The sequence below is a fragment of the Bactrocera latifrons genome, unplaced genomic scaffold, assembly GCF_001853355.1.
Source record: "Bactrocera latifrons isolate USDA-ARS-PBARC rearing strain unplaced genomic scaffold, ASM185335v1 scaffold_1568, whole genome shotgun sequence".
Taxonomy (NCBI): Eukaryota; Metazoa; Arthropoda; class Insecta; order Diptera; family Tephritidae; genus Bactrocera; species Bactrocera latifrons.
Genome location: NW_017535039.1, coordinates 6,147 through 18,434, shown reverse-complemented (window position 1 = coordinate 18,434; position 12,288 = coordinate 6,147).

Below are 12,288 nucleotides of genomic sequence, written 5' to 3'. Positions count from 1 at the left end.
ACTTTATAGGTTTTTGGTTTTCGCCTTTTTGTGGGCGTTTCAGTGGGCCGATTTTGCCCATCTTCGAACTTAACCTTCTTATGAAGCCAAGAAATACGTGTACCAAGTTATCATGATATCTCAATTTTTACTCAAGTTACAGCTTGCACGGACGGACGGACAGACAGACATCCGGATTTCAACCCTACTCGTCACCCTGATCACTTTGCTATACATAACCCTATATCTGACTCTTTTAGTTTTAGGACTTACAAACAACCGTTATGTGAACAAATCTATAATACTCTCTTTAGCAACTTTGTTGCGAGTGTATAAAAAGTTACTTCTAATATCACCATTATATACATATATACAAAAAAAACATGAAATTCGATCTTGCTTACTAACTACTTAAAAAAAATATTTCTACATAAATTGAACAGAAAATATTTTCAGTCTATCAGTTTTCAATATATCACATTTTTAATTAATCTACCCTAAATACCCCAAATAAAAATTGCTGATTTCCTCAAAAACTAATGCCGACACTTTTGCCTCGATATTTGTGACCATTTCTGGCGGAAGACTGGCTTCCGAAATTTTCGTAGCTAAGGATGCAAAATGTTGTGCGGTGGAATTTGTTTTACGCGATCGTGATTCGTTAATCATAGTACATATGCTCGCGCCTGCCGTTTCGAGGAATTTCGCGAACGCGTCCCCGTTCTTTCTCTCCAAAAATGGATTGGAAACTAATGAATAAATTTTTCAAAACAAAACAAAGAAATAAAATATACCTTTTGTCCACGTYCATCCGARGATGTCGGCTGCGACGTTTCCATTGTCGTCGATGATGTTGATGCCTCTAAAAGATCTATAATTAAATTGTTTTGGACACTTTCGACGTCCTCACTTATGCTGCTAATAGTACTGTAAAATACATAATTAAAAAATAATAATTTTCGTTACAAGTACATACAATAAATGTAGAATTATTATACAATTAAAATAATACGTACCACAAGTAGACCAATTCGCTTAAATTTCAATAACACAATGGCCGGCATATACACAAAACAACGCGGTTGTCCATTTTGTATGTATACAATTTCGTTGTGGCCATACTAATACCTTACACTTCAATGAAATTTTGATATTTTGTTCAAGTGAAATTTTTTATGCAAAAAATAAGTAAATAGGTAAATTTAATTGCTTTAAATTATCAATTGTTATTACAAATGATGTAACAGAGCTATTTTATGCTTTTATTTGTAAAATAACGTCAAGTTTGTTAGAGCTGTCAATAATTTTACATTTTACATATTAGTGGCATCACCACTCTACCTCATCTCTCTGTCTTCCATTCTACTGTCAACTCTACTGTCGTCCTACTCTCGTTGGCAAATATAGGATAAAATTGAAGTTAGCGAGAACGACAACTGTCGGCCTGCCGTCGTGTAGTCGTGCAGTTGTCAAAATAGGTCCGTCCATAAGAACGTGTGTATTTTAATATTTGACAGATGTCGTTTGCAGTCTGTCGCGAGCATTGTATTCAACACATTAAAGTGAATTAACGGTTTTTGGTTTTATTTGTCAATCNGACAGATGTCGTTTGCAGTCTGTCGCGAGCATTGTATTCAACACATTAAAGTGAATTAACGGTTTTTGGTTTTATTTGTCAATCCAGAGATACGAACCTAGTAAGGAGTAAATTCGCAACAATTGGTGTCAGAAGTGGGATTGTCAAATAATCCAAATTCAAGATGGTTAAATTCGGGGAATTGAGAATTCACCAATTAAAAAAGGAACTGGAGGAGCGTAATTTGCTGATAAGCGGACAAAAGGCGGATCTGCAGGCACGATTACGTGAAGCAATGGAAGCGGATGGAATTAATGTGGACGAATTCGAATTTGATGGCCCAGAAACTTCTAGAAAGGTAGAAGAAAAAGTGGAAGAACAACGAACATCATCAAGTGTAGACATGAACATGCTGTTAGTAGCTATTAAGCAAATGGCAGAAGATGAAGTGCAAACAGAAAATCGTTAAAAAATGACGAAGAAAATTTAAAATCAGAAGCTCTTCAATTGAGTAATCGTATGCCAGAACTACAATTGCATGGCCCTGCTCCATAAACAAATAATCCAAGATTGAAGGCACCCACATTCGATGGAAGTATTCCATTTCAAATTTTCAAACTTCAGATTGAAAAGACAGCAATGGCCAATAACTGGAATGCAGCGGACAAAGTGGCGTCCTTGTTTGTATCATTGAAAGAACCTGCGGCAGAAATCCCTCAGACTATTCCAGATTGTGAACGGGACAACTATGTGGCTTTGATGAGTGCGATAGAAAGACGATATGGTAGTGAGCACCGGAAACAAATATACCAGATCGAATAGCAAAATAGGGGTCAGAAAATGAACGAGTCATTGCAAGAGTTCGCAACTGAAATAGAACGACTGGCTCATTTGTCAAATGCAGATGCACCTGTGGATTACATTGAGAGGGTGAAATTCAAAGTTTCATAAATGGAAATCGTGATGTGGACACACAACGCGCCACATATGCATTGCCAAAAAGAACGTTTGCTGAAACACAGTAAACAGCTTCTCTACTAAGTAAATCAGTACACAAAGTACAAAGAGTTGAAAAGGAACAACCGGCGCTGATGGAAGAAATATTGAGGACTCTGAAGACAATTGCTCCACCGCGAGTAAATACAACAGGCAGATGTCCCTTTGCCCGAAATCGCAATACAAAAGTAAACCCATCAAAACGGAAACAACCAACAGATAACGAGGACAGAGTATCCACTTCTCACAAGTCGTTAAACTAAAACGGAACAGTTCAAAGGGGCATGAACTAGTTTCCACAACTATTTGCCCCGTCATCTCGATATCACAAATAGGTCGCCATGTCAACAATCTTACTATCAACGGTATCGTAAATGGAAGACTGTCAACGCTTACTTTGGATACTGGTGCCACATATTCAATTATCGGACCGGATGTGGTAAGAAGAACGGTTGAACCATTAGTCGGTTGCAAGCTTCGAACGGTCACCGGGGAGAAAGCAGCTGTTGCGGGAAAAGTGGTTTGCGAAGTGACGATTGGTACCCTGGTAGTAAATCACACCTTCATAGTAACAGAAATCACGGATGAAATTATAGAGGGAGTAGATTTCATGATTGATCACGGGATTACCTTGGATTTAAACAAGCAAATGCTGTTTTGCCAGAATATGGAGATGCCTATAAACACCGGATATGTGACCAACGTTGAAAGTAAGAGGGTGATTGTTGATGATAATCAGAGTATTCCACCAAAATCTGAGGCGATTGTATGGGCTAAAGTGAATGGAGGAGGTGGGACTGAGGAATTGTGGATTGTGAAATCAACAAAAATAGATACACCCATATTGGTAGGAAGAACACTTGTGAAAACTAGAGAAGATGCTACCATTCCGATCAGAGTGGTGAATGAATTCAACACGCCTATGAGTCTGAAGAAAGGAGCAGTAATTGGACAGTGCCAGAATATAAGTGCAATATCACGATGCGAACGGTCACAACAGAAGCCTACCATTGAGCCATAGCAGATAAGTCCTACACTCCTAAACAATTTGCTGAACGAGGTGCAGGGAAAGGAAAAATTAAAAGCAGAAAAACTATTAGAAAAATACGCATCCATATTTGCAAACGAAGGAAACAACACAGGAAGAACCGGCATTGTCAAACATCGCACAAATACCGGACACGCTAAGTCAATCCGACAAGCTCCGCGTAGGGTTCCATTAGCAAAACGTGAGGATGCTAACAAAATTATTGAAGACATGCACAAAAACGGTGTAAATACGCCCATGGAGCTCACCTAACGTTTAAGTTAAAAAGAAGGATTTTTTTCTTTTCCCGTTTTGCGTAGATTATAGTAAGTTGATGTCACAAAGAAAGACACTTATCCTCGACAGAATCGACGATACATTAGACACTTTGTCTGGAGCGAAATGGGTTTCTTCATTAGATCTACAAAGTGGATATTGACAAGTCGAGGTTGATGAATGTGATCGTGAAAAGACCGCTTTCAGTATGGGCGACGGGTTATGAGAATTCTCTGCGATGCCATTTGGGTTATGTAATGCGCCTGCAACGATCGAGCGACTGATGGAACATGTGTTAAAAGGACTCAACTGGAAGACATGTTTGGTGTATCTTGATGACATTATCATCATGGGAAAAAGCATTCATGAGCATCTGAAAAATCTAGAGGAAGACTTTCAGCGAATAGCATCAGCCGGATTACGCTTGAATTCCAAAAAGTGTTCATTATTGAAGAAGCATGTCACATATCTCGGATATAAAGTGTCAACTGAGTGGATTCACACCGAGGAGGGAAAAATAAAAGCAGTTAAAGATTGGCCTCGACCCACTAACATACATGAACTCCGCAGTTTCCTCGGCTTATGCACGTATTACCGCCGTTTTGTACCTGGATTTGTGAACATGGCAAGAAGAAGCGTTTGAGCAGCTTAAAGAACTACTTTGTACGGCGCCGATGTTAGCTTGTCCAATACCTGGAAAGAAATTCGTCCTGGATACAGATGGGAGCGCTTATGGAATGGGAGGTGTCCTGGCTCAGCTCATCGACGGGCAAGAAAGAGTAATTGGGTATTACAGCAGAGTGCTCGGGAAACCAGAGAAGAACTACTGTGTGACGTGAAAAGAACTACTAACTGCGGTGAAATGTGTAAAACATTTCCACAAGTATTTCTATGGACAACGATTCTTGCTGAGAACTGATCATGCAGCATTAAAATGGTTGGAGGAGTGCGTGGCTATATAAGCCGTCGTAGCGCCAACGTAGGAAAGGAGTGCTAAGAGTAAACTGCTATAGTGTAGACGAATTTTGAAATAAAGAGATTTTTACAGTTTAAGAATTTTTACACTTTAAAAATCCGGAATGCCAAATTGCACGATGGATCGAAAGATTACAGAATTGCGACTTCAAAACAGAACACCGGAAGGGGATTCACCACAAAAATGCGGATGCATTATCACGACGCCCTTGTCCACTGGAATGTAAACATTGCTCCAAAACTGAAGGAAAAGAAGGTATAATCGACGTGAGATTACTGAATATAGAACCTGAAGATGATTGGACTCCTCACAGCATAAACTTCGTTAATGGATACCTTCATCGTACTTGGGAAAGCGAAGATGGCAAACAGTCTCGTCTGTTGATCATAGTACAGAAGTCCATATTGAAAGCATATCACAATGGAATTACAAAAACTTTAGAGAAGATTAAACAACGGGTCTACTGGATTGGTTGTTGAGATTCATTAGCAGAATGGATAAGTAATTGTGTAAAGTTCATGGCAGCTAAAGGTCCTAAAGTCAAAAGTCGCGGTAGGCTGCAACACTACAACGTGGGATCACCATTTGAACGAATCGCAATGAATGTTGCAGATCCGTTCCCAACCAGTACGGCCGGAAACAAATATCTACTGGTTCTCATGGACTATTTCAGTAAATGGCCAGAAGTGTGAGCCTTACCAAGAAGCGAAGATAGTAGCCGAAGCGTTTGTAGAAAATTGGATAACGAGGTTCGCAATGCCCGTCGAATTACACTCAGATCAAGGCAGGAATTTCGAATCTTCTTTTCCAAGAAGTCTGTACATTATTGGGCAGCGTTACATCCACAATCAGATGGGATGGATGGGAGATTCAACCGAACGCTCGAAGAACATCTGCGAAACATCGTTGATAAAGATCAACGGAATTGGGGCAAGTGCATCCAGATGTTCCTGCTGGCGTATCGTTCAGCGAAGCACGAGACAACTGGTTACACGCCAGCAAAGATTATTTTCGGATCTAATCTGCGACTCCCTGCTGATCTTAAGTTTGGAATGAATCCTGCAGCTGTAAGAAATGATGGAGATTATTGCTCTGCCTTAAAGGAAAAAATGAATGAACTGAATTTAATGGTAAGGCAGCACACGCATCTGATGAGCAATAAGATGAAGGACCGGTTTGATCAAGCGGTAAATTCAAAAGGTTTTGAAGAAGGTGATCTGGTCCTGTTGTACAATCCACTTCGAAAGAAAGGCTTGTCCCCGAAATTACAAACAGCCTGGGAAGGGCCCTATATGGTGATGAAACGACTTAATGACGTGGTATACCGCATACAAAGAAATGGAAAACCACGATGTAAAATGAAAGTAGTACATTTGGAGAGGCTCGCCCCATTTGGTTCAAGAGGATTTGTGCCTAATCGGGACGATTAGGCTTAAGTAGAGGGCAGTGTTACAAAAGTAGTATTAAGTTTGGTACCACTTGTATTTGTATTACTATATGCATCCCTTATTATAAACATTGGGCGCCGCGCTTGACTGTTTGTCTACTTATAACATGAACAATAGCTGCATGTATATGGAATGTATAGCATTATTATATGTGTTTGTCTTGCTATATGCATTCTTTATTATAAACATTGGGCGTAACGGTTGTCTGTTTGTCTACTTAAACAATAGCTTTATGTATATGGAATGTATAGCATTACGTGTATTTGTCTTGCTATTTGCATTCCTTATTATAAACACTGGGCGCCGCGGTTGTCTGTTTGTCTACTTGTAGCATAAACATTAACTCTATATGGAACGTATAGCATTATGTTCTTATAATTGCCAGACGCAATGTTCTACAGCAGTGTTGTCCAATGTGACTGTGCACGTTATGCGCTTGTGTTGGTTCTTCCAGCGTCAACTGATCGCAAAATTCTGCTTTGCTTGCCTAAAAAATTGAATGTAGTAGTATAATAATACACAATCGTGCTTTCACAGACACTTGTCGCGACATGTTGGTGTGAGGTGTCTGGCTTTCTGTACAACAGTCTGTGCGCTATTGTGCGCATAGGCCGTGGACAACGCTGTTCTAGAGGTACACGTCGGCATCAGCGAGGAGTGCGTGGCTACATAAGCCGTGGTAGCGCCAACGTAAGAATGGAGTGCTAAGAGTAAACTGTTATAGTGTAGACGAATTCTGAAATAAAGAGATTTTGTTAAAGTGAATTAACGGTTTTTGGTTTTATTTGTCAATCCATAGATACGAACCTAGTAAGGAGTAAATTCGCAACAATATGTATGTGCAGGGCTCTGAGTCGGAGATTCCTACTGATTGCGTTCCTTTCCTCCTCTGTTCCTGTTTTCTTTTGTTTAACTTTTCCCGCCCGCGCGATTAGCAATTTTGTTGTCTTGTTTCTGTTTTCGCTTTTGTTTTTTTTGTATGTGGTGGGTGTTATGTATATAGACGTAACATACTTTTGGCTTTGCACTTATTATAATTTTTTATTTTATTTATTTTTTTTTGTTCTAATATCTTCTTGTTTCACATGTACCTCACCTTTGTATGTATGTAATTTTTTTTTTGTTTGCACTTTTGATATGTATTTGTGTGTGTGTCAGCTCACTTTTATTTCGGTTCTCACTCTTTAATAACCTTATTCTCTTTTTTTCGCACTTTTAATATGTATGTATGTTTCAATTTACTTCTTTCGTTATCACGGTATAATAACTTAATTCCGTTTTTGTTTTTTCTGCATTTTTAATATGTATGCAATATGTACTTATACATATTTCACTTCAAAGAGGCCGGCCCGCTACCCGTTATTCCTTTTTTGGCGTTTTGATGTGGGGGTGTCGGTCAGCTGCTAGATCTGCTGTAGCGGTGACATTGTGGATGTTGTGTGGGGAAATGTTGTGGAACGTGTGTGGTGAAATGATGAATGCGGTGTGTCGGTGTTGCGCCTCTATGTAGGGTTGTATGCTGGTGTAGCACGCTGAGGCTCATTTGGCCAATCATACATACGTATTTGCGTACACATGTAAATATGTCTCCCGCAAAAACTACAAATACTGTTTACAAAAGTAACAATCGTCTGAAATAGCATCAGAAATCAATATGGCAGCCAAATTGCCGACGTCAAAATTTAAAGTAAATTACAAAACATAAAAATTTTCATTCATGAAAGCAAACGTACTTTCAAAAAGCATATTCGATTCATTCATAAAAGCAGACGCCATTACATATGTATCCCCGAGCATGCCTTGCCTACAAGCGTCTTTTCGCGACAATTTCAAAAGCTAAAAATCATCAATTGAATATATTTCTGAAATGTAAGAGAAGGAAAAAGTGACAACCCCGCAAAAATAAGTATTAAAATATATTAGAATAAAATTGACAACATAGTTTATTTGACGATTTTCAATTCAAGAAATGTTTGAACGAAAATATTCAATATTCCTCTGATTCATGTGTACAGTCAATCCCGGCTAAGTAGTACTCCGCTTAAATGAAAATCAAATTCCTCCCTCAACACTCTTAACAGCCTATATTATATCTTGCTGCATCTCACGGTTAGTTTTTTGAAATATCATGGAAATTATTGTCTTAAGTACGACTCGTTTAAATAGCCGCAGTGCTTGTGTACCATATTATATTTTTTTTAACAAATCACAAAAATCTGTATCATTGATTGTGGCATATGAATAATCGGGATTGACTGTATTTGTGAAGGAATGTAAAAAGTATTTTGTAATTCTGAAATATTTTTACCCGGCTCGCAAAAATTTGCGTCGATATGTACACAAACTCCCATACAAACATACATATGTACGCTGATTTGTGGGCGAAGCTGTACTTCGTACTTCGTAGAGCTTCGTTCGTTTTTCGGATTTTCTACCAACAACATAATGCTGTGACGCTTTGTATGCTTCTTTCAAATTTGTTTACGTGCAAGTTAACGGCAGCAGCCATACAGGCACTTTACGACAAATGTAAACAAATTGTGTCTTCCCACAGTATTACTGTTTGGTCAGCAGAATACTTTAATTAATAAGAAATTAATACTTCATTTGGTTTAGAAAGTAAGCATAATTCAATATTGGTGGTGAATTATTTGTTTTGATAATGAGAATAATTAGAAACTCAGGGTAATCAGCGAGCAGCGAAGTACCGACTCAAACCAACACGTTGTGTTTCATTTTTAAAGCGCGTAGCGGAACGGAAAAACTTTTTTTGTTCAATACTTCCTACGCAGGGAAGTTAATTGGCGCCCAACGTTAAAGGCTCGTGTTAATCGTATAAAGGGAGAGAAATGTATCCCTAGTGCCGTAACGGTTGCGATTAGTGAACACCAGTAGCAGAACCAGTTAACGTACATAAACCTCATACATAATGCGAGAGGTAGTACATATGCAAATAACGCATTAAAAAATTAAAAAGAAAAAAAAAAACAAGTATCCCAAAAGTAGGGAGAAAAGTTAAAACACAAACAAAAACTAAAACAAATGCCAGTGAAACCTCCGCAATAAAAGCAATAAAGCAACGAAGTGACAATCGCAGGATAATAAAACCAAGAAATCTAAAAAAATTGTTAAATAATTGATTTAAAAATCAATAACTAAAATAATTGATTAAAACAAATTTAATCAACAAAATACAAAATTACTAAAACAGAAAGAGTGACTTAAATCACAAAAGACAAAAATAATGTGAAAAATAAAAACATCACTAGGCATTGCTCGCCAAGCATCGACGTAGCCATCGGGGGAAACCAAAGGACGAAAAATTCATCACAAAGCAAAGGCCATAAGAGTAACAGCAGCAGCAACAACAACATAAAGTTAGTTGTAAGTAAAACCTATATTTATTAATTAAATGCGCAATAATCCCACTAATATTAAGTATGAAAAATTGTTTCACTATATTGCAAAACCAATAATCTTGCCACTCACATTTATCCGTGTTTAAAAAAAAAAACAATAAACAATTTTAAATATTATCTTAACAAGATACATTATATTAGTCTAATATATACAAATTATATTACATTATCCAAAAACTTTTAAATGAAGGCTCGACCAGATAAATAATAAAATATTTCGAAACCGCGATTCACCACCGCAAGTAGGACCCTCCGCTTTATAACAAAAACTCAATTCTGCGAATCTGAACTCCAGACCCTCCAGAATAAAAGAGTTTTCTTTCCTAGAAAGGATCAAAAAATAATAATTATAAAAACAAAAAGCAAAATGACGGATACTTTACCAACTGACTAGGACTATAACGAAATTGACAGAATAGTAAGAAATCTTTAAGGATTTGTAGAAGTCAATAGGATTATCAAAAAAGAAAATAAAATATTAATTAATCAAAGATGGCTTTAATTAGCGAAAATTAGACCTTAGTCGCAAGACTAATTGCCGCAACGAACGCATCACTTAGATTAGAAATATCTGAAATGCGCAGGCAAATAGAAGACTTAACAATGTCTACAACAATAACTGATTATAAACCTGAAGTAATAAATTCAGAGATGTCTTTACCAGAATTTAGGGGAAAACAGAATAAATATGTTAGCTGGAGGGAATCGGCTAACAATGTAATGAGTTTATACGTAACAGGCAGCCATAGGTATTTTGGTGCAATGACTATATTAAGAAAAAATTACTCACGATGCTAATGACATTTTGTCCAACCACGGAATAGTTTTAAACTTCGATGCCATTTTAGCACGATTAGATTTCGCTTATGCCGATAAGCGACCAGCTCATATAATTGAGCAAGAAATGAGTATTCCGAGTCATGGCAATTACTTCATAATTGAATATTATAATAGGTTAATGAGAAATTAGCCTTGTTAATACACAAAACCAATGACTTACGGATCAGATAGTGCCGTAACGAAAGAATTTAATGCCAAAAATAGGCGGGATGCGTTACGCACATTCATAACGGGGCTAAACGGAAACTTAGCAAACATACTGGTTTCAATTTACCAAATGCTTTGGCAAAGGCACAAGAATTAGAATCTAACAATATGCGAGCGACCTTCGCATTACAATTTGGAAAAAATCAAAACTTTTTAAATCCTAACAACAATGAGAGGGAACATACGTTTATTAACAACAGTGGTAATTTCAATAATAATTTACGGTTCCAACAAGTCCAGCTACAAAGGAATTACAACCAAAGAATGGGTTATCAGAATAACCAACCACAACCTACACCAATGGATATCGATTCAAGCATCCATACACGCAACCGTATGTTGCAAAAGCCAACAACCTTTAACCAAAACAATTCAGAAAAAAGGCCACATGGAAGTACACAACAGAATATGTAGCCACCGACTAAGATACAGCGCATTAATAATATTAAAGAGGATAATTTTTTAGGCCAAAATTAACTCTTCCTGGTTACTGGTCAGAATTTTAAAATATTAATCAATACCGGAGCAACTAGTTGTTATATTAAATCAGGAATATACAAAAATAAAATTAAATTAGACATAAAAGAGAGTAAAAACAATTAATGGATTTTCGATAATACGCTATTATCACATTATTACATTATTCGGTAAAAAGCAAATATTCTACGAAATCGATAATTTGGAAGCAGACCTATTAATAGTATACAAATTTTTGAAGGACATTAATGCGGTGATTAACTTGCAAAAAAAGAAGTTAATAATAAATAATGAAAAAGAGGAGGATATATTTAGCTTAGGATGCGAATATGAGCATCAAATAACTAAGGATAATTTAAAGATCGTTAAAAACGACGAAATTGCTTTGGAAGCAAGGACTTCTAAAGCGCCAGCCGACGGAAATACCGGCAAAGATAAAGTAATTAATAATGTGGAGCAGGAAAGCTCTACAGCGCCAGCCGATGATAATACCAGCAAATTAAATAACAAATAGATTGTGGAACAAAGAAGTTCTACAACGCCAGTCGAAGGAAATACCGACATAATCAAAGATGAAATTGAAAATTTAAGAGAAGAAATTAGAAATGAAATATATCAAATACATTCTTCAATAGATATGAATTTACCGTTTCGAACGGATATAAAAGCGGAAATAATGACAATTGTTGAAACTCCTTGTAAACAATACCCATATCATCCTTCCTTCCTTCATAAACGAAGAGCTAAAAAAAAATTATGGAAGATAAAATAATAAGGCCAAGTAAGAGCGCATATAATTCACCAATTTGGGTTGTACCAAAAAAAGGTGCAAATGAGTACCGCCGAAATTACGAATGGTAATTGATTATAAAAAATTAAACGAAGTAACGAAATCAGATAAATATCGAATTCCGGATAGCAATATAATACTTTCAAATTTAGGAAGTTCAAATTATTTTTCCACAATAGATCTGGAATCAGGCTTTCACCAGATCCTTATTAAAGAACACGATATTGAAAAAACTGCATTTTCAGTAAATAACGGAAAATACGAATTTTTAAGAATG